At 51.9% G+C, this 22,596-nt stretch overlaps 1 protein-coding gene and 1 pseudogene across 1 annotated transcript in view; one reads left to right on the forward strand and one right to left on the reverse strand.

Moving 5' to 3' along the window:
- The window catches only part of KCNJ10 (potassium inwardly rectifying channel subfamily J member 10), a 29,616-nt gene extending 11,630 nt beyond the window's left edge, over window positions 1-17,986 (reverse strand). The window contains exon 1 of the mRNA XM_010955630.3: window positions 17,828-17,986. The gene's annotated coding sequence lies outside the window, so the exon portion shown is untranslated. The remainder of the gene's footprint in view (window positions 1-17,827) is intronic.
- Window positions 6,187-9,581, forward strand: LOC123617059 (mth938 domain-containing protein pseudogene; annotated as a pseudogene).
- Window positions 17,987-22,596: the final 4,610 nt, after the last annotated feature.

Raw genomic sequence — 22,596 nt, forward strand, 5'->3', positions numbered from 1 at the left:
AGGGAAGACTTCATAGAGAAAGGTGGCATTGGGACCGAGCCTGAAGGATAGGCAAGACTTGGACCCTTGGAGACTGGGATTTGGGGGGAGGGCGGTCAAAGAGAAGCCCCCTCCAGGGAAGGGAGCAGTAGGAGCAAAAGGGATAGCACTGAGGAAAGGCAGGGCCAGCAGGGGGAGAGGAGCCAGTCACTTTGGTCGAAGTGTTGGGAGCACATGAAAGGCTAATAGGACAAATTCGGAAAAGAATGATGTGCTCTGATCCCAGGACACCCTCCTGCCTTGTGGCCAGCTTCCTGTGATTAAAGGTTGGGCCACAAGAACAAGAGGCATCAGCCACCAGGGTGGGTGTGGAGGGCTGTGCCTCCCCCAGGGATCAGAGGCAGAGACCGGCCTCCTCCCCGAGGTGCACCAGCTGCGCCCTTTACAGGGCCGCCGGGTGAATTTCTCTGTGGACCACGGCGTACTTCAGGGAAATGGAAGGAGAGAGAGGGAGGGGACTCGCATTTACTGAATGCCTAGTTGAGACCAGCACTCCCATTTCGTCTTTGCAACTCCTCTGGGGAACAGAGTTTTTACCTTCGCAATTACTCACGAAACTGAGGTTCAGAGAGCCCGGGCGGCACAACGCATGAGCAGCGGAGCTGAGGTCAGTACCTCGTTCTGGCCACATTACTAAGCACTCGCCACTGTAGCTTCAGGTTAATACTATGGTGAATTTGCCTTCACGTTGCAAATCCGACACTCAGCAAGCAGAGAAGATGACACCTGGAGCGTGTTAGGGGCCAGCAGAAGCCAGCCAGGGGTGAAGAGTTCACGGGCAAGGACACCCAGGGTGTATCTGGTGGTTGGCGGTGGTGCTGTTTTTTGTGTGATTGCTCCACCGCGGTGCTCCTCCCAGGCTCGCAGGGCAGGTCTTTATCCTCCCCGTGTCCATCTCTCGGGCTCTGCTTCCCACTCTCTTCTCATCTCTTCTATTGTCGGCACTGCCCTGCTGGCCCATCTCACATTTCATGCCGGCTGTTACTGAAGTGTGTCTCCCCGCTTCTGCCCTCCTTTTCACCGTCCTCTTTGTCCTTCCTCTCCCTCCACATCTGTCTGGATCATCCTTTCCCCTCAGAGTTTCTTCAGCCTCCCATATCGCTTCCTGGAGATCTGATTTTGGAAGTGGTGATCTGGAGGAAGAGTATGCTCTCCACCCAATCACAGCTCTGACCTTCGAATTCCGTGTCACAGGGTATCTCCATCCTCATCTCAAGGCCACATTAGTAGAGGTGTTCTAAGCCCTACAACCTCCTATTCTTCCTGCTTCTTCCCTCCAGAAAAGAGCTTCATGACTTAGGGGTTTGGAAATGGGCTCAGAAAGGCAGGCAGAAGGAAGTGAGAAGGAGGTGGTTTTTTCCCCCCATTTTTCATGGGTTATTTATTCCCAATAAAAAGACATAACTTTTAGAAATGGAAACAGAAAGTTTCCTTTATAAGATTACAAAATTTAACTGTTGTGTGATCCCAGTGCTCTTGGAGGAATTCATGTGTATAAAAAGAATGAAAGGACCTATAGGGAATTTTCATTTCCTGCTTACTCCTCCATCTACATCTCATTTATTTATTAAATGCGAATGAGATGTCTACTGTGTACCAGGCCCTGTCAGTCCAGTCCCACACCTGCATCCCACACCTTCCATCTCCTGATCTGTAGACCTGGAGAACTGGAGACGTTCACAGGCAGCAAGATGGATGTTGGTACCTGCCCCATGAGGTGGTGAGGTCTGACCTCAAAGGGACTCCATCCCAAGAAAGTTTCGTCCAAGCTTCACCCAGAGTCCTGGGAACCGGGCATTGGAGCCAGGCGTCAAATCCAACTCAAGATATGAAGTGTTGGGGTCTCCTGCCTATAGCTGTGAACTAATCTAATTATTTTAGGCTTGAAAGTATGGGAATACTTGAACCATCACTGTGGAGTGCAGATAAATGAATGGGTGGATGGAAATAGGAATCATAGTACCAGCTGACTCTGTCCCAGAAACTGCCCATCACACTCAAGTGCTATGTGCTGGGGTGTTGGGGGCGCCCCGTGCATAAGCAGAGGGGTCGTGAGCACGATCAGCCTCAGAATCTGAGGCTGGGCTGGTCTCTAAGGCTTAGCTGTAGCCAGGTTCTGCCCCCACCACTGGCCTTGGTGGAGCGAGAGAACAGCTACTCAGCCTCCTCTCACCAACCGTATTATCTCTGTTGTGGATACCGACTCCAGCTTGAATAGCGACCTTGGAAGCCTTCAGGAGGAGATCAGCTGCACTGTGGCTGAAAAGAAGCATTTCTGGGCTTCCAAGTGTTCTTAATGAGAGGGGGGAAGAGAGGAGAAAGGAGATGGGTGTAAAGGAAGGGCTGGAAGAAAGGCACTGCGGGATTATGTAAGGCCTCAAGGTTGCGAGAAGAATGGAGCTGGGTTTGGGGTTCTTTTTAAACTTTATGTCTTTGTTCATTAATCTCCCTCCTGTCCTGCCCCAAAGAAAATAAACAAATAGAAATGGAGCCAGATGCACACAAATCTTGAGGTGGGGAAAAAAGGGGCCGTGTGTGTCCGGGGCCCGCCGTGCCCGCTGAGTCACTGTTGCCTGTGTCTCTTGCCCTCCAGGCTCCTTCCCCTTCCCGCCCATCCTCTAGCCCCAGCCTGACACAGGCCCTGGCCCAAGAAAGAATAGGCTTTTCTTCCCTTGTGTCAACGTTTGGAAAGTTCTCATAGTCTGATCAAAAGAAAGGATAAAAGCCTTCAAAGCATTTCCTGGGAGCCTGTGACCTCCGTCTGGCCCTTCTGACCCCACTGTGTGTTTTCTGGTCAAGAGACGGAGGAACACAGAGGTGGGGCCATGTCAGATGTTCTCTGTCCAGACACCACCCCACCCTGTCAGTGTGGGCTGATCAGGACCCTTGCCCCTTCCTCCACCCCAATCCCCAGGCCGTGCCTTCTGTCCCCTACAAGAAGGGAACACTGTTCCTGCAGAGAACTGCCCAGAGAAGGGTATCTCAGGGACCTCCACCCCTTGCCCCAGCTGAAGAGGAGGGATGACTTCCTGGCACACACAGCAAACGGGGACTGCCTCTTTGATGCACCTGTCCCCCCACCCTCCATCCCACACCCCTCCCCAGCACACTCCCTCTCTGAGTCACCATCCGGCCACAGTGTCTGCTCCTACCCATTGTCTGGGGCCACAGGGCTGCACATCCTGGTCCTGTGTGAGGAGCCTGGCACTGTGCAGAGTTCAACTGAGGACAAAAGATGCACCACGGCCTCCTGAGCCCCACTTCCAGCAATACTGAGAGCTTCCTGGCCTGGCCCCATCTGGGTCCTCACCTCCAAAGAACATCTCCTCGGAGATGTTCACCCATCCCTCCTCACCTCGACCAAAGAGCCAGAAAAGTCAGTCCAGGTACTAAGATACAGCTGGAAGCAAAGGCATTAATATAAGTAACTTCTGTTGTTATTGTTCTTCTGCTGTTATCAGTAAGACCTCAGATGCTGAAAGGTTCCCAAGGACAACGGGGGGAGATTTCAGAGGGGCTAGGCTGGCGATGACCCACAGGTCTGCTCAGATCTCTTCTTCCTGTGTCAGCCTGCCCTGACTCTGATCAGTCACCACCTGGCCCAGGCTTCTGAGATTCTCCGTAGGGGGAGAACCTAAGTGATCCCCAAAGACATTGGTTGAGGAGATCACCCTGGTTTAGACGTTAGCAGTATTCTTCCAGACAGAGCCCCCTCAGGAGAGTTCACCCCTGTGCCCAGCTGCACTTACAGTAGAGGGAGCTGGCAAGACTACAGATGGGTGGAGAGTGCGCGGAAGGGAGGAGACTTCAAGCTTCACCAGGCATCTGCCCCTGGGCCCTGTGCTGAAGATTACCTCCCCACCACCAGGGGGCAGGGCTCCCCAGCCCCAGAGGACCGCCCTTGCCTGAGCAGCTTTCTTTCTCCCACCCTCCTCGCCCCTACCCCTGACCTAGCCCACTTCTTTTATTGTTAGGTTATGAAGTTGCCAATTCAAAAAAAAAAAAAAAAAAGTCCCATGTTAGCAATAGTAAGTGGTCCGATCTACTGATATTTAATAACAATAGAAGCAAGAGCATCAGCCCCATCAGACTGTGAGGCTCTACATTCTCCAGAGCACATTGGAAGCAATTCCCCTTGATCCGCACAGCCATGCTGGGTGGCAGTTAGAGCAGCAGGAGGCTCCCTCCAAGGTCACAGCTGACCTAGCGATCATCAAATCCAAGGGCGTTTGCTCAGTCCTCCACCCCAGCGGTCTCTACATCATGTGAGACTGATGACCAGCCTGTCCGTTCTGGACACTCTCTCCTTTGGCTCTTACTGCGATGTGGTGGGGGACCTGCTGATTTTTGGAGACCTTCATTAACTCTAAAGTGGGCCTGCCACTTCTAGGTTTTGTGATTTGGGGCAAATCACTTAAACTCTTTGAGTTACCATTTCCTTTATCTGCAAAAAGGGCCTAATAATAACTACCTCTGCGCGGTGCTGGGAGCACTGGCCGAGCACACGTAGGTAAGAGCACTTCATGGGGTCAGTACTATGTGCAGAGTCTCACTGTCACTCTCTGACGTGGTCCTCCAGGTTCTCTCCTCCCTGGCTCTTTACTTTTGGTCCATCTCTCTTGCTCTGGTCTCTCTGCTCCCTGAATTGTTGGTGTTTCTCAGGGACCCACCCTTGGCTCTCAGCTCTAACCACTCCGCTCTCCCTTCCCCAGCTGTGTCAACCACTCCCACGGAGTCCACCCACCTCACATCTGCCCAGTTCATCCAGTACTTACAGACTCCCTTTATCTGGAGATCCTAGTTTTAATGTGTTCAGACTCAAGTCCTCTCTCCTCAAAAGGGAGTCTTCTGTGCTTCCCTTGTTGTTCGCAGAACTACCCTCCAATCAGCGCCCACACTGGAAACCTTGGAGTCGCCCTTCTGTTTCTCTCTCGCCCCTCATCCAGTGGGTCACTAGGTCTTAGCAGTTCTGCCTTTGTGGGCTTCTCTCCACCTCCTTTGAGGCTGCCCTCGTTCTCTTTCACCTGAAATGCTACAATGAACTCCCAGTCTTCCCGCCCGCGACCTCAACTCCCTCGCCTCCACCCCCTCGGCTTTCCTATAGCACAGTGATATCCCATTGCTCCTGCTCTCCGTCCTTCAATGAGTTACAGCTTCTGTAATAAAACCCAGACTGCTAGACATGGCATTCCAAACCTTTCACCATCTGAGGCCACTCCAATTTTCAGAGCCCCTCCTTTTGGTATTTTTCCCTGCATGCCCCATCTTCCAGCTGTAGAGAACCACTGTTTGCTCTTCTAAGACATGACCTGCACACCTCCTGCATGTCCCCATGCTTTTGTCCCTGCAGTTCTCTCTGCCTCGAATGCCCTCCAAATATTTACTCACCCTCTACGCTCTGGGGACATTTTGCCACATCATCAACATAGCACTCCTCTGTCCTTCCTGAGAGACTGCAAGCTTTTTGAAGGCAGAAATCTGGTGCCTTTGAATTTAACCTAATTGATTAGTATCAAGGAAGGACTTAGACATGAAATCCCTGAGCTGATTCTGGGCTAGAGATGTCAACCATACTGCATGTGGGTCATCATTTCCCCACCTCCCACCCTTAACAGATACCACTAATTCATCACAGTGCTTTTTTTTTCCTCACTGAGCCTCAGAATCTTTCTCAACATAGTGGTACAGAGAGCCATTTTTCCATTCAATTCAGTTAGCCTTCCAAGTGAAACCTATTTGTTTTTCTGGCATGTCTGGGTCCCAGCCAAGGGTCCCTGTTTATTCTTCTTTCCCACTATTTGCCACTCTGGTCTGTGCCATTTACTAGCTCTGGGAACTTCAGTCAATCTCTTCATCTCTCCAGGGCTCAGTTTCCTCACCTAAGGAGGTAATAAAACCTTCCATTGTGTGGTCGGGATTACATGAGATAAAGTCTGTGAAACCTGTGAGGTCCTTATGCAAATATAAGATATTATTATTAGCCGACTTTGCAGAGGAAAGAAAAATATCTACCAAATTAGAGAAACTAAAGCTCAGAGAGGTAAAGTCACTTGCTGAAGCTTATTTAATGGCAAAGCCGGAACCTCTGCCTCCAAATCCCATGGACCATTACTTCTGTTGCCTCTCCATGCCCCAGTGGGCTTGACGATGCCCCAGCTAACCCCCTGCCCTATTTCTCCTTTCTCCGGGGTAACAGTGACCCATGGGGTAGGACTTACTACAGCTCGGGAATTGGAGGAGGCTTCCAACCCACCTCCTTCAACCTACCTCCCTATAATTCCCAGGATGAAGCTCCCTCCAAAACCCGTTCAACCTGCCAAGAGGTGGAAAAATTGTTCAGTGAAGTCGCTGCATAGTACCCAGTTCCTCCATCATGCCCTTTGGCCCCTTGCCCTCCTGCTTGCCCTCAGCCTTGGTGGCTCCAGGCAGCTGGCAGGGTGAGAGGTAAAGCACAGAACCGCTTGGGGTGGCAACTCCGAGGAGAGAAGGCACTGGAGATGAGTTAAGTTCCTTGAGTCTTCCCCTGAAATTGCTTCCCTCTCATGGGAGCAAATGTAAGTACAAGGCTCTGCTAAAATCTATAAGGACTGCAAAGTGTGGCCAGGGGGAAGTCGGGTTCGGGGCTGGAGGGAAACAGGAACTGAGCACTCCCCTGGTGTGCAGCCTGCAGATGTGCAGGAAGTTGTCGAGAAGGGTGTGCAGGCCCTTGTGATTGACTGAGGGATGAGTGAGGCCTTGAAGCTACCCCCATCAACTGTGGAGCACCTTGAGAAATAAGGCACTGCTGTGCGGGTCCTCCAGACGGAGCAGGCAGCGAAGGAGGATAACGCTTAGTTACCCAAGGTGTCAGGGTGGGAAGGGTATTCCATTACAGCTGCTGGTAAAGCTTTAAGAGAATAAATCACTAAGCGATGACTAAAAAAATTAATAGAATATTTTTTTAAAAGTCCAGGATAGTGAAAGGAGGGGACTGAAGAGGATGCCCATGGGGGCCTCCGCATCACCCTGCCCTCCCTAGGGGGTGGGGAATACCATAGCCCTCATATTAGCGGTGTGGAAACCAGACTTGGGAAAGTGAGCTGACATACCCATGAGGGCCACTAGAAAGGAAGGAGCGACTGCAAGTTGAACCCAGGCCTGTTTAAACTGAGGTCTGCACTTTTCAACTGGCCACCGTACTGTCATGCAAAGTCCTGATGACCTGACAGCTCTGGGAGGTCCCCGTGGCCATCCTGTTCAGTCCCCTCCTTTCACTGAAGAGGAAGCCAAGACCTAGAAAAGTCGAGTACTTTCCCACAACCACACAGCTGGCTCGGAGCACGTGTGCTCTTATAGCAGAATCAGCAATAACCCTGGCTTTCTTCTTCATCCCAACCTCACTTTTCCTCCAAGATCCTTTCTGGACCCCGGGGTCCTGAAGGGCCAACCTTGGAGTGTCATCCACTGAGCTCTTCCCCATCCAACCACAGCCCCAGCCCAGAGGTGTGCAGCGTGCTCCTCCCATCAGCAGCTGGCCCAGAAATACGCCAGCCAGAAGAGCTAGAAGAAAGAGCAAATACTGGGTCCACTGGGAGGGGACAGATTCAAAAATGTTCTCTGCTAGGGGCTGTGAAAACGGTCAAGGGAGTTTTCTGAGACAGCCGGAAGTCCCACTGCCCGCAGGGGCGCTGAACCCCTTGGGAATTACCTCCCAGGCCAGTCGGCCTTTGTTCAGTAGGTGACTAAACTGGGCCTCTCTTTTTTATCAGGGGAAGTGAGTGCCCTACCTCTCTCTGTCCTTGCCCTTTGTCTGGTGATCCCTTATACCTAGGAAATGCCTCCTGGTAAGTCAAAATGTACGTGCTGCTGCCCAAGCAATTTATCCTTATTCTTGCCCTTGGTGGAGGTGGAGACCCACAGGCACCCTGTGCTTCTGACACAGATTCAGGGAACTGAGCCACCTTCCCCAACAGCTGTCCTCTCCTCTCCTTTTGTGTCTCAGGTTCCATGTATGAAGAGCAACCTCTGACCCTCACACAGAGAAGCCGAAGGGGGTCCACCATCACCCGGGAGGGAATCCCTCTCCCCTTCCCCAACTTTCTACTGACTCCTTATCCACACCCTCATTTGAAGAGAAGGCCAGGGGCAGCGGTGGCATGAAAGCAGAACTAGATTCAGAGGCTGTCTCACTGGCTGCCCCCTTGCTGTAACTCACTGCCTGAGTGCAGCTGGAGGGGCTGAAGTACCTTGTGCAGGCCTCCGTCTCCAGCAGGGGCATGTGAAGGGCCACTTGGAGACAGAAGCCCCACACCAGAGCATAAGGGCTGGGGGAGGTGTGCCCCTGCATGGAGGAAGACAGATGGGTGAGGCGGCTTAAACAGAATCTGGCCACCAGCCAGGGAGCATTCTAGGTGAGCGGTGGGGTTGAGGAATAGAAGGGTCCTGCAAGAATCTTTGCAATTCTGACATGAAGGAAACACCATGGAAATCAGCATTCAATAATATTTGCAGATGAGTAGGCAGATATCAGCTTAGTTCTCCATCTAATGGAGTTTCTGCAGCTATGACCCCAACTACCACCCCAGGTCCCAGCACACCGTTGTGCAGGCAGCCCTCAACTCCTTGGGATCCTGGTGGGCCCTCCATCTCTTCCCTTTTTAGGGTATCTGCTCCAGACTTTCAGAAGATGCCCCAGACCAGAATAGTAGGAGAGGCATAAATATGCCCTATAGAACCCTATACAGATATAGGATATTAGCAGGGATGGTCAGAGCCAGGCCTCATGAAGGACTTGCAACCCACAGAGATCTCAAACGCTAAACTCTAGCCGAGAAGGCCATGGGGTTTCTCTCTCCAGGGATCGGGTCAGTAGTAGAGTGGGGTCCATGGGAAGGTAGGAAAAAAAGGAAGTAGGCTCACCTTGCCCAGAGGCAGTCTAGGGTCAAGGTGACCTTTTGAGGTTCTTTCTAGACCCAGAATCCTATATAAAGTCCCTGCACCTGTTCTCCCTACCCCAGGCCAACATGCCTCCACTCTTTCCAAGGAAGATGGGCGAAAGATAGCTCTGTTAAAATCCCACATGGGGTGGGTCATCTGAATGAAGCCAAGAGGCAGATAGTGACCCTCCCCCACCAAAAAAATAAAGCCCAGAAAAACACCCAGAGGCAAGAGACCTCCGCTTTAGAATGGAGTCCCAGTCTTGCCACCTGGACACATCATGTCACCTGTCAGAGCCTCACTATAAAATGAGGAAATGACAACGGTGCCATCTACCTTTCCGGGTCTTGAGAGGCTGTGACTCCAGGTGCACTGGGAAGGTGCAAGTGATAGTCACCCTGCGCCTGCGCCTGCGCCCGGCAGGCTGAGGTTGATCGTTCCCACATCCCTCCATCCGGCGTGCTCTGCTTGGCTCTGGGGTGGAGGCCCTAACTCCCCAAACTTCTCCGTGGTCGGTGGGGTGGGGGTGCTGTGCTTAGAGTTCAGAGGAGGCGGCTGTGTCCGTGGTTAACATATAAGCAGGTGTAGTCTGGGGCAGCAGGACATTCCCCGCCCCAGGGCTACATTCTCGAGGTCACAACAAGTGCAAACTTGTTATAACCTGTGTTGGAGCAGCAGGGGGCAGCGAGGGCATGGGTGGGGGGCGGGGATGGTGCTGAGCCGCCCGAGGCTGGCGGAGGGGTGCAACGTAGATAGGGGTGGGGGAGGCGGAGAGCGGGTGTGCAGGTGCATATGCAAGTGGAAGGTGGAGGGGGGCGTGGCGTCTGCGAGCGTGAGTCGGCCTGCTTGCGCTGGGCACATCCGCTCCAGCGTGCGTATTGGAGCCGTGTGTGGGGCCGCATACATGAGCGTGTGCCTGTGTGTCTCTGCATATATGAGCCCTGCGGTGGGAGGAGGCAGAGAGGCGGGCAGCCACGGCCCCGGCGGCTGGGCATGTGGAACCGAGGAGTGGGCAGGCTGCAAGTGCCCCTTACCCTCCGCCGGCCCCACGGAACCTGCATTCCAACTCCATCCACAGCCTGTCCCTGCCCCCTGCGAGCCGGGGCCTCTCCCCTCCGTGGGCCCATCCCCCCAGCCTGCCCAGGGAGGGAGGGTTGCCTCTTGCCCATCCCCCCTGGCCCTGGGCCCACTCCCCCGCGCTCGCTGGGCCTGCCGGACACTGGGCGGGTTGGGGGTGGTGGGGGGGGAGGCTCTGAAAGCAGGTGACTGTTTGGGGGAACTCGGGGACAGAGCCCCCATTGTGCCCGCCCCGGAGCCGCCTCAATGGAGTTCTCCGGCACAAAGGGGCTTTGACAATGGGCAGGACATTAGTATGCAGAGCCAGCCCCTCGGCCCTTTCCCTGTCCCACAGCCCAGGGGCTGGGGCTGGGGGGGTGCTGGCCTCGAGGGTGGAGGCAGGGGATGGGGCACGACTCAGACTGAAGAGATCTTAGCCCACAGGGGCTCCCCTGGGGGCACTGCCCAGGAGACAGGGGAAGAAGACTAGACCAGGGCCCCCAAACCCTGCCACTTTGCCAGAAAGGACTTTCTAAGTGGAAAAAGCCACGGGACTGGGAGGGAGGGGGAATGGGGGTCTGTGGGAGGCCAGGCTCCTCTGTCCCAGGCTGGGCTCTGGAAAGAAGCAAGTGGGCAGTCTGAGCCCACCCACTTTTGGCCTCAGTTTTACCATCTATTCAAGGGAACGGTGTGGGTGGAAGAGGAAAAACGGAGCCATAGAGAGCAAGGTTTCAAACCTAAGCCCCCTCAAGTCTCTGAGTTGCAGGCTTGGGGGCTGCGGGTGGGATCTGACGCTCCGGAATGCTTCTACTCAGGGTGTGTGCTCAGGGTTTGGGGTATTTCGGCTTCTGATAAGGTGGTGCCTGCAGCCCAGCTCAGGGGGATTTGGCTGACAGGCCAAAGAACCAGGACTAGCTCCTCCCCAGTGTGTTTGTCTGTCTCCCCCATTTGCCTCATCCCCTTCCCTATGCAGTGAGGAGAGGCTTCTCTCCTCCTGGCCATGGACCCCCACCCCCACCCCCGTCCCCCAGCACCTTCAGCTGGACCTGCTGCTTTTCCCACGGTGCCGGTACTGCCTGTGGCGTCACAGCACAAAGGGCAGGGTGGGGAGCCAGCAGAAAGGCACCGGGGCCTGGAGTGTTGGGAGAACTGAGAGAAGGAAAAGATCTGGGAAAGGGCTGCAGGCGGTGAGCAGGGAAGGGGCGCCTCAGGAGAAGCGGCGTTGCCCAATCACAGACCTCCTCTGCCCTGGGCCAGGAGTCCTCTGGAGAGAGGGTTGGGGCCACTTGACAGAACTGCTCCCCACAAGGCAAGACAGAGGAAACCTTCTGGGCTTAGGAATGTCTGCTCCTGACTTGCTTTCTCCTTGTTCAGTTGCTGTTGGTGTCAGGAAGTCCTCCCTGCTATCTGCCCTCCACTCAAGGCTTCCTGCTCTACTGCTATTGGCCCTGGATGCCACACTTGGGATTGCTGGGGGAAAGGTAAGGTCTGCTCCCGCTCTCAGGATCTTGGGGCTTTTCCCCCCTGAAAATGTCTGGTGGGGAGATTGCAGGGCTAGAACTCCTGGGTTAAGACAACTCTGTTAACTTTTCCTGGGACCTCGCACAAGTCACTTTTCCTCTCTGGTTCCCAAAACCCCCATCTGCAAATGTGGAAACAGTCACTTCTGCATCACTCTGCCTTCTAGGCCCAGGGGCAGTGGATTCAGGGGCAAGGCTCTGGAATTTAATAAGAGTTCACATTATTCAGCACCAAGGTAGGCCCTTTTCTAGCATTACATTATCTAATTCGCAAAAATTCTAAAGAGTAGGCACTTTTTTAAACCTCATTTTATAGATGAGAAAATTGAAGCACAGAGACGTTAGTAATTTGCCCGAGATCACACAGCTACTGAATGGTAGAACTGAGATTCAAGCTCAAGTAGGTAGTCTGTCTCCAGAGCCCACATGGTTAACCACTACTCCTTACTGCCTCCCTAGTGAAAACATTCAGAAGACCATGGAGAAGACCATGGGCAGCTGAGGGAGATCAACCAGGATATTCAGATGCCCCTGGGCTTTTTGAAACTGTTTTCTGGGGTTCCTTTAGACTAGTAATTCTCAAAGTGTGGTCCAGGAGTCTTGGGAGCTCCTGAGACCCTTCCAGAGGCTCTATGAGATTAAATCTATCTTCATAATAATGCTAACATATTATTTGCTTTTTTTCCACTTTTATTCTCTCATAAGTGTTCAGTGGAGTTTTCCAGAAGCTATACTGCAATACGATATTGCAACATATTGAATGCAGAAGCAGATATGAGGCACCAACTGTCTTCTATTAAGCCAGATATTAAAAAGCTTTGTGAAAATATGAGACAGCACCACTTACTAAACTTTTCTTTGTTGATTTTTAAAAAGAACTGTTTTTCATTAAAATACGTCACTTATGTTGACATGCAAAATGGGTTTATTGTTATTTTTAAGTGAATTAATACATATTTTAACTTGCATTTCTAACTTATCAATAGATATAACCCACATTAACAAAAACTCTTTGGAGTCTTCAATAATTTTTAAGATGTGAAGGAGTGGGTCCTGAGATCAAAAAGTTTGAGAACCACTTGCCTTAGACTCAGACATCCTTACTGCCTCCTCTTGCCAGTTGCACAGGTCTTTTTAATCAGAGGGTCAACCAGGGAGATTTAGATGTGGGGAAAAGGTATGTGCCCGGGTCTATGGTTGGGACTAGGATCAGGGGTGGAGCTGAGGGGACAGTCCCAGGGAGACTATAATACTAAGAGGTCAAGCCTACACCCCACTTGAGAGCTATCCCCACATGTCTCCCAGCTTGCAAGCCCCCCGGCCATGACAATGGGGCTGTCCCACACTGGACTCCGACCTCTGCCCCCTTTCCCACTCCGGATGCCCCTGATAAACGCAGCACGGGGCAGGAGCAGACCTCCCCGGTGAGGAGAGGAGGGTTCTGTGGTACCCACATGGACTTTTATGTTTGGGCCAGCAGTGCTTAAAGAACTGGAAATTGGGAGTTCTAGGGTCTGCTGCTTATAATCTTAGGGTGAAACTGTCCCCACAGGATGGGGGGTTTGGTCAGAGAGGAGTTTCTCTGGAGGTTCCCTAGAGAGTTGGATAGTAAGGTCTTATACATACCCTAGCCTAGGACAGTCCTAAGCCTCTAAAGTTAGGGTCCTTGCCTAGAATTAGCCACCAGAAAGGTTTCCTACCTAGAGTCAAGCTGGTCAGTAGACACTCTGTGCCCTGGGAATCAAGGGGTCCAGGGAGGAAAGAGATGCCTTTGCTTCAGGGAGTTCGCCACCTGACAGGAGTCTGAGCCCCACCCTAGAGGAACCCCTGTTAATGAAGGGGACAGGATGTCCCCTCTAACATTACCACTGCATTGCGTATCCAGGGCAAAATCATAGACAGGCAGGAAGCTGAGGAGAAGGGGTCCAAGATGACAGAGCAGATAGGTGAACAGGAGGATGGAGGGGCAGGACTTGGAGGCTAGGCCTGTGTAAGGGCCCAGAGCAGGAGGAGTATGGCTCTGTAATTGCCAGTTGGGATTTATTCCCTGGGAGCAAGGTCTGAATCAGGCAGTCTCCAAAGACTGGGGTGCTGGAGAAGGTGGTGGAGAAAGGCTGCTATAAAGTATTTTGAAGGCTCTGATTGCAAGTTTTCACCTGAAAGCCAACAGAGATGTCTGGGGAGGAAAGGGGCAAGATATAACTGATGCTTCATGATGATAATGCTGGAGATAATTCCCTGTGGAGTAAAGGGAGGGAATCAAGGAGAAAGACAAGCTGGAGCCAGGAAGGTCATTAAAGAGGCTGCTGTGGGCATTCAGGTTCATGGGGTGGACAGGCCGATGGGGGCTCCCACACCTGAGAGAAGTTGCAGGGGAAACGTGGGCAGGGAGGAGGGCAGGAAGGGCCTTGCGACCGGGACTCCTTGGGACAGGGTGAGATGTGGGGGTAGAAAGAAGCTGGCATCTTTGGCTAAATTGGTCAGAATAGGGAAAGAGGCTATTTTAGGGAAGCTCAACAGCTCAGTTCACATTTATCAAATCTGAGTTGAAGATAGGACATCTGCTTGATGAAAACTCCTGGAAAGAAGGAGTCAGGGGCATGAAGACCCAGGCTCAGGCACTGGCCAGCCTGCTGGAATGAAGACAGGAACTTCATGTCAAACAACTTGATAATTCTCTCCCCTTCCCAAACTCCAGAGGGGTGGAGGGAGAGAGACCCAGGACAGGTCTCAGAAAAGCCACAGCAAAGAGCTGGGGTAGGCCCAGGAGCCAGGAAAGATGATGGAGTAGGAAGAGTCACCGAGGTGGAGAACCGTAACAGCCAACGACTGCACTTACTTTGAACGTGGTGACCATTTCAAGCCCTTTACAAATACTGACTCTTTTAATCCACAGCTAGAATTAGCCCCACTTGTAAGGAGGAGGAGACGTGTAGCTACTCAGTGGTAAAACCAGGATTTTAAACCCAAGGCGTCTGGCTCTAAGACTGTGCTCTTAACCACTCTGCCTCTGCCTCTGAGGCAACAGAAAGGAGCCCCGGGCCAGCACTTCGGGGTTGCACCTTCCCTCCAGAGGAGGCCTCTTCACAATTGTTACAATAATCCCTGTGGTTCTCTGAGCTTCACAGTTTCCCTCAGAAGCCGTAATGATGGGCTTTTTTTGGTCTGAGGTTTTTGTTTTTGTTTAGGACCAGAAGGTGACCTACCTCTTTTTCCCAATCTCCGCTTTGGATATCTTTTCTTTCCTGGGACGTGCTTCCTGAGATCTAACCTAAGTCCTTCCAGCTGCAGCCCCAACCCTCTCCCCAGGTCTTCTGCCATTGGAAGAGGAGCAGGATGGCCATGTCCACTCCTGTGCTACACCTTTTTAGAGCCCTGAATGCTCATTCAGTCCTCTCAAGTCCCATGCTTCTCCAGCCTCTTTCTCCAGGCCACACGTTCAGTTCTGACTTCTCTCCTGCATTCCAGAGCCAGCTCCTCCCTTCTCCCCACCACCTCAAATCCAGCTCCCAGCTGGCAGACACCCACGGAAGTGTTTTTTCCCATAATCCTTTTCTCTTTGCCCTTTCAAGTTTCTGATGGGGGGAGGGGATGAAGAGGGGCCACCCAGATGCACTGTCTCCATGAAAATGGTGGCAACCCATATATTAAATTTGGGTGAAGGGAGACAAGCACTGAACTCAGTCTGTGGGAAAGACACTCAGAAAGCTGATTCCCAGGAGATGTCCCTGCCAACCACCTTTCACTGGGTGCTAAACACGTGGCTCCCAAATCTCCCATCTCTCTAATCTTTCTGCAGTTTCATCTGAACAGTGTGCCTTAAACTATCCCTTCTCGTTGCCCCTTCCAGGGCCTCACCACCATCCTGGACAGTTTGGCCTCAGCCCGGACAGTAGCACTGACCAGTCAGGCAAGAGAAGAATCTAGGCCGGGGAGGGGAGGGAGAGAGGAGGTTTTTTCCTTTCCATCCTAAATAACCCTTGGCAAGAAAGTTGAGGGGCTCCATTGCTCAATGTCTCTTTCCCTCCCCAACGATGTCAGGGGGTTCTGCCTATCGTCTGTCCTTAGTGCAGAAACCAAGCATTTTGCTAAAAGGTACAAGAAGCCTTTTCTCCTTTGAAAGAGTACGTCTTTCTGCATGATCACTCCCTAGAGCCCTAAACCACTTATTCCACCAATCCCAGCATGGCCCTGGAGGACTTCATCTGGACCCACCCAGATCCACGTGTCCCAGCCTCTCTGGTCCCTAGGGAGGACCAGGGAAGTAAGCCCCTGGGTCTTCTGTCAGGTCCTTCCCTTCTAGCCCAAGCCAACCAAACCATAGCTATAAGTGAGCTCGTGCACAAAGGCGCAGGTGCGGGGACGGGACGCTGTTCAGTGGGGCACAGGGATGCTGGTGGGCAGACAACTAATCCCCCCACCCCAGATATGGGTCCATAGACTGGATGTGGGGCAGATGTTGAGGAGACAGGGGTTTTTTTCCCCTCAGGGTAGGGGCAGCAGTGGGATTCTGTGTTAGAACCACAGAAGGAATGGGACCATAACCCTGCCCCCCTACCCCCTCCACTCAGAGGAGTCGTTGCCATTTGATATCCACTGAGACAAGTTGGCTGCTCGGCTCCGGTTTGGGGGTGGGGGATGGCTCAGAAAACAGCAGCTCCTTTCAGGACCCAGGTTGGCAAGGGCTTTGGGAGGCTGGACTGGCCCAGATCACCCCCCAACACCCCCTCTCTCCCTCCCTCGCCACCACCACCAAAGGACTGGAGGGCGGGGGAAAGGAGTTGGCATTGCCTGGGCCATGCCTATTGCCTCCACACACCAGTCCTGGCCCCTCTCCCTGGCATAAGGCCTTCCCTCCCCTTCCTCCCTCGTTTCCTCCTCCCTGAAGAACTAGCTATAAGCCAGGACACCTGGTTTCTTCTACATTTGGTCCCCTATACCCAGCCTATACCATGAGGAATTAATAAGCCCTACCCCTCAGCACGGGATGGTGCCCACCATCATTCCAGGAACATGTAACAGAACAGAAGTCCTTGGAGATTAGGGAGAGGCTTTCTAGATGAGACTAAATGGAACTCAGTGGTAGCTGCTGGTCCCTCCTCAGGCTGGTTTCCTGATCCCCACTCCAGGCCCTCCTCACCCCTAAACAAGTGTCACTCCTCCCAGAAGGACACCAAACCTCCCATCATCATCTCCCTCCCACCTAGAAATGCCTAAAGCCGTCCTGGTGGAGAAAAAAAACTCAAACACAATGGCCAAGGCAGATGGGCCAAAAATCTTTAGCCAAAATTTGTATCAATAAGCAGCAGAATCAGGCTTTAAGCCTAAGCCTCCTTTGGGGTCCAAATTTGTACTAGCTTCTTAGTCACCCCCTCTTCCCCATCTGCCTCACTCTGCCTGGGGCATTTCATTAACAAGAACGAGATCTCAAGATACGAGAGGCCCTACTCCCACTTTCCCCCAGTTTTGTCCTTCTCTCCACCCCAGGCTCAGCTCTTCTCCCCCAAACCAGGAAGTTCCAACCTTCATCTCTTTCCTAACACAGGTGCCCTTGGTTAGTTCCTGGTGGGGAGATGGAATGGGAAAAGGGCATCTCATCTGGAGGGTGGATGTTATGGACCCCAATCTGTCTTTACTCTAGCAGGGGTGGCCCTGCTGCTCTCTTCCTGGGGAGCTCAGTGTGAAACAGCCGGTGGCGGGGGGTGGGGGAGGGTTAGTAATGCGGAGAGGTGTATTGATGTGGGAGGAAAGTTGGAATGGAGGGAAGAAACTGAGCCAGCAAGGATCCCAGTCACTTCAGGCTACTACATCTCCCTAACCTGAGCTATAGGTGTTTTCTTCCCATGTGTGAGCTAGTGATCAGTGAGTGTCACTATGTGAGTGTCACTGTATGGGGAGGGGCTGGGCATGGGAGTGGGAGTAACCTGATGATCCTGGGAAGAGGGGGCGCTGTCTGGAGTGCCTGTGGGGGGATGCATGGTTATATGTGGTAGTCACTGTATTAGCTGGAGGTCTGTGATGCAACTGTAGTTCTGCCCAGTCGGAAGGGGCATTAGAAAAGCTCCTTCCTTAGCCTAAAGTGCTTAAGTGATCAGCTTAGATAAAGTTCCCTTCTTGGGAGCCCTTACCAGAAAGGTCCGTTTGGGACAGCCCAAGGAGGGAGGCTGGGGAACAGGAACCCTGAGGCCAGCCAGGGTAGGAACCGAGGGGCTGGGAGCTCCGGTATCTCTGGAGAGTGAGACGGACAGGACCCCGGCCGGGGCGGCAGCACTTCTTCATCAGGGCCAGGGTCTTACCTTGGATCCGGGGTGGAGTGGCCCCTCGGATGGGCAGCGGGACAGACGGACGGACGGGGCGGGCAGGAGTGAGGAACGGAGCTGTGCGACGGGCAGGGCCGGGATTCTTAAACCCGGAGCTGGGATCAGATAAGGGCTGGTCCGGGGGCCGGGGCCGGGGTCGGGCCGGCCGGGGGCAGAGCTGGGCCGGGCCGGGCCGCCCCCTCCCTCCGCAGCGCAGAGCCAAACTTTGCGTGAATGGAGGGACCTGGAGGGGGGCCGAGCGGGCGAGGGCGGGGGGCTCCGGACAGGCCAATGGGAGTGTGGAGCGCCAGGCCCAGGCTGCCGGGATTGGAGGGGCTTGGGCAGGGGGCGGGGCGTAGGGGCAAAGAAGCAGAGCCCCAGACAGCTGGAGGAGCAGGGCAGAGAGCAACACCCAAAGACAGAGACCCAGACAGACTCAGGGAGAAAGAGATGGGGAGACGATAGGCGAAGCGATAGAAGCTGAGCTGGCAAGATGACAGGGGAAAAGAGAAGGAAGAAAAAGAGGCGGTCGTGTCAGGGATGGGGAACGAGAGCGGGAGCCGGCGGGGGCGGGCCTGGGGCCGAGTTAATGAGGTGGAAATGAATTCAGGACCGGCCCGGTGGCCCTCCCGGTAGCGCCAAAGGGGCGGGTTCCCGGGACTACAGGGTTAGGAGTTACATCTTTCAGCACCATTTCCATGCTGTTTGCCATTTTCTAAGAAGGTCCTAGATGGGAAATACGTAGAACATCATTCCCACCTGCAGCGGCTTGGGCTGAGAGAGGGCAGAACACGCAGCCCAAGTGCCCAGGAGGTGCTGGAGGCTGAAGGGGGAAGATCACTCTACTTAGGGGGTCCTGGCAGATGTGGGAGGACAGAGGTGGCGTCTGAAAAGGCCCCTAAAGATTGTAGAAGATTCAAGTACTGGGAGATTGTGGGGAGGGCATTTAAGTCAGGGGAGCTGCATTCACAAAGTCCTGGCAGGAGAGGAAAACACAAGGCTGCTTGGCAAACAGCAGCAAAGTGGTCCATTGGACTGGAATGCAGGGTGGTGGCTCTCAACCTTTTCATCACACAGGATTTCTTTCATCATCTGAATCCATGTTTTGAGAGATTTTTATCCACAATCTCTCACTCTTGGCATGTGTTAAAGAAAATTATTATTATTTCCCCATTTTTGTTCATCATAGATATTTAACTACTAGTCAGTAACCAGTATTACCATACTGAGTCGATACACATCTTGGGGGGGAAAAAGGAAAAAAACTTGAAGTTTTAGTTTAGTTTGGCCTCTAATCACCATATGATGAGTAAATGTTCATTTTAAATGTTCATGGTGGCGAGGGCACTGGGCTAAATGTAAGTACCACAGGCATAGTGCTTGTGTTGGGGAAAGACCTGGAGTAAATATAGAGCTGTGCCCTTTCACAGTCAGCTCTGAAGGCAGTGGAGAACAAGTGATGATTTCTTGAGCAGGGGGTGGGATACAAAGCCACAGCAGAATTTTAGGAAGATTAATCTGGCAGCGAGCAAAATGATTTGACTCCCGGGGAAACGGCAGCAATCCTAGACTCTTCATTCTTCCTCACCTCATCTCCCATATCTAATCAATGCATCTACTTTCTAAATCAGCTAAATCCCACTTCCTTCCTCTCTATCTCATCATCATGCCAGTGGTCCAGACACCATCACCTCTCACCAGGATTACTACAGCAGCCTTCTAATTCCTACCCCTAGTCTTTCACCACTCTAATAATCCTTCGGATCATGAAATCCTTCATTCAAGAAGAAACACCAATAATGTTCCATCTCTCTGAAACAGAAATCTGACCATGTCACTTCCCAATTTAAGTTTTCCATGATTGCCCATTGCCTTTAAGTTAAGTCCAAATGCTTAACCGTGAAACAGAAGGCCTGATATGACCTGAATCTGGTACCATTCCAGCCTCATCTTCTTCCACTGCCCCCACACACCCAAACCTACAGCTGCTTCCTCCTCCAATACCCAGGCTTCAGTCTTATGTTCTCTTTCTGTGTCCTGCCCCTGGAGCCTTCATCACTTACATGGCTCCAACTATCATCCCTGGATTATACTCAAACCTCTAACTTCAGCCTTAGGCTCTCTTTCGAGAGCTAGCTCCACAGTTCCAGTTGCTTGCAGGGAATTTCCACTCCCACAGGATGGGCCCCCAAACTGAACTCATCATCTTCCTCCCCAAGGCCGGGAGTTCTCATGACCTCCTTCCTTATTTCTGTGTTTTTTCTGGTCAATCAGATTAAAAACTTAAATTGGTCTTTACTCTTCACCCTAAGCCTATGCTGCATCCTTCGACATGTCGACTAAACCACCAAATTCTCTCAAGTCTCCCTTTGTTTGTTACATACTGTCAGGATCAGGAAGATTCGCTAGTAGCCCAGGACCTTTACCCACCCTTCACCCCTCTCTCCAGTCTCAAAGGGAGAGGCAACCTGTATTCACCATGTCAGTCCCTGTGACCCTTGGATCAAAACCCCAAACTGGTAGCCCCTGTTTACAGGTCACAGTCCAAACTCCTCAGCTCAACACTTGGCAGACTCCTCTGAGAGGGGAGGGAAGACAGAATAAAAGGGCAGGAGCAGAAAGAGATACCTTGTGATGAAGGAGAAGTCTCTGGAGAAGTTCCTTCCAAATGGTCTTCACTTTTTCTGTAAAGCAGAAAAGTCAACTACTAAAACTCAAGGTGGTGGTGGGACTGGACAATTAGAAAGTGTTTAGGAGGGAAGGTCTAGGATAGCAAGTGTGTAGAGATTGTGGGAAAGAACACAGATAGCTTGCATGGCACCGTCATTTTCTAATTTTGAAAGAGTGATTTAAAACTGAGATTTTCTTCTTGAATTATGTTTTATAACATATGTACAGATATCCATCATGTATATTCCTTTGTACATATCAAATGTCAGTTTTTTTATTTTTAAGTCTTTTTCCAAAGGGAAGTCCTAGAACAGTCACTAGGAGCCCAACAGGGAGTCAGTAATAAAGGGCATAGGAAATTCGTATACGTGAGTGTTTATTATGCAAGATAGACATACTACTTGAGATTGGGAAACAGATTCAGTGGCTCGCCTATGGTAACATAGCTAGAAAGTCTTAGATCTGGAATTTGAATCCATGTATGTTGAAACCCAAAGCTCATCTCAAGGTAACACTAGAGTGAATTTGCATGGTTGAAACATAATCTTAATTGTCAATATGAGCACACATTGGTATGAAAAATTTGCCAGGGTTGCAATCTCCAGCATCCATTGTACAAAATGGCAGTTGGGGAACCATCTTTCTTTGAGGACCTCCCTCTCTTTCCTCACTTTAGCAAGTTCTTTCTTATTCTCAGTCACTCCTTTCTGACTCACTCCTTCAACTTTGGCCTCATCTCTTCTTTTACCTCATTTGTGATGGGGCAGGGGCTCCCTCCAAGCACAGAGGAGGAGGGTAAGGGTGAGTAGCATGCTTGGGAAGGAGACTTCACCAGTGGGCAGCAGTATGAGGAGCTTCTGCTGGGAAAAGCCAGTGTGGACAGAAGGAAAGAGGGAAGCTTTGGGTTGGGAGGCAGGAGGCGGCTCAGAATAGGCAAAACTTCACAATCAGTCCTGAGTCAGTCAGATGCACTGGCTAGAAAGAAAAGAGACACCAACAATGCTCACCACAAGATTCCAAAGGGCATTTTAGTGTTCGAGCCCCACGAGGCTGAACAATTTCCATTAGTAGTAGCGCACTCAGACCACAGAGGAGAAATCCAAGAAAGGGACTGAGCCACATCCCCCTGGTCACTACTGGATCATTGTTTGGACATACCACCTCCTTTCAGTAAGTGCAGTCTACACAAACTCACATTCATAAGCCATAAGTGAGTGGATCCTAATCACATTACCAAAGGATTCTTTCCAGAATTTATTTAACTAGGTGGTTCCTCTAGTACCTTGGGTCCAATGGATAGAAAATTCATTAACACTCAATACACTGTGGTAGGAGGAAGGCAGCAGGGAATAAAGAAACAACCAGGGACCAGAAGGCAGCAGGTCTGGGTCTTAGTCCTGTCTGTGCTCTTGGGACCCATCTTTTACCTGTAAACTGCTGGGGATCCATCCCTTTCCTGTAAAGGACTTAGGACCCATTCCTTACCTGGAAAGTGAGGACTAATTCTGGATTACTTCTAAATGCTATGACTTCTCAATCCTAGTCTACTCCCACTCAATCCTACAAAGCAAGGTAGACCTGTGTATGAAAAGGCTCTGATCCCCTTGCTCTGCTGAAAACAGCCGGAAGACCAGCCAGACCCTCAGCCTCAGGAGGCCGGTGGGGCTCCATCTGTCCTGGATCTGTGCTCTGCTTCTTCTCATTTCACTCTGATCTCCAGCTACATCCATTCCTTCAAACACATGCTCCCTCTGCTCTTAGTTTTCTAGGGCTCCATCTCCCTTGAACTTACAGGAATTGTTATAATCTACCTGATTGGCCCTCCTGCTCCATTAAGCCCATATCCTCAACCATCTCCTGTATTCCCCATCATGATTCCTCTCCCACTTCCAACCTTTTACCCAAGAAGTCCCATGATCTTGCTCAAGGAAACCTTCCCAGAGTGGCTGATCCCAGGGCTGCCACATACTGTTGTACAGTTAGTGGACTGCACAAAGGCACCGACTGAGGGGGCAAACTGAGGACTGAACCGTGTTCAGTTTGCCAATCCTTGCACCATGGCTCAGAGTAGTGTCTGTTGGAGGGATTCCCGTTGT

Source organism: Camelus bactrianus, chromosome 21 (genome assembly GCF_048773025.1).
Source record: "Camelus bactrianus isolate YW-2024 breed Bactrian camel chromosome 21, ASM4877302v1, whole genome shotgun sequence".
In the NCBI taxonomy this organism is placed as follows: Eukaryota; Metazoa; Chordata; class Mammalia; order Artiodactyla; family Camelidae; genus Camelus; species Camelus bactrianus.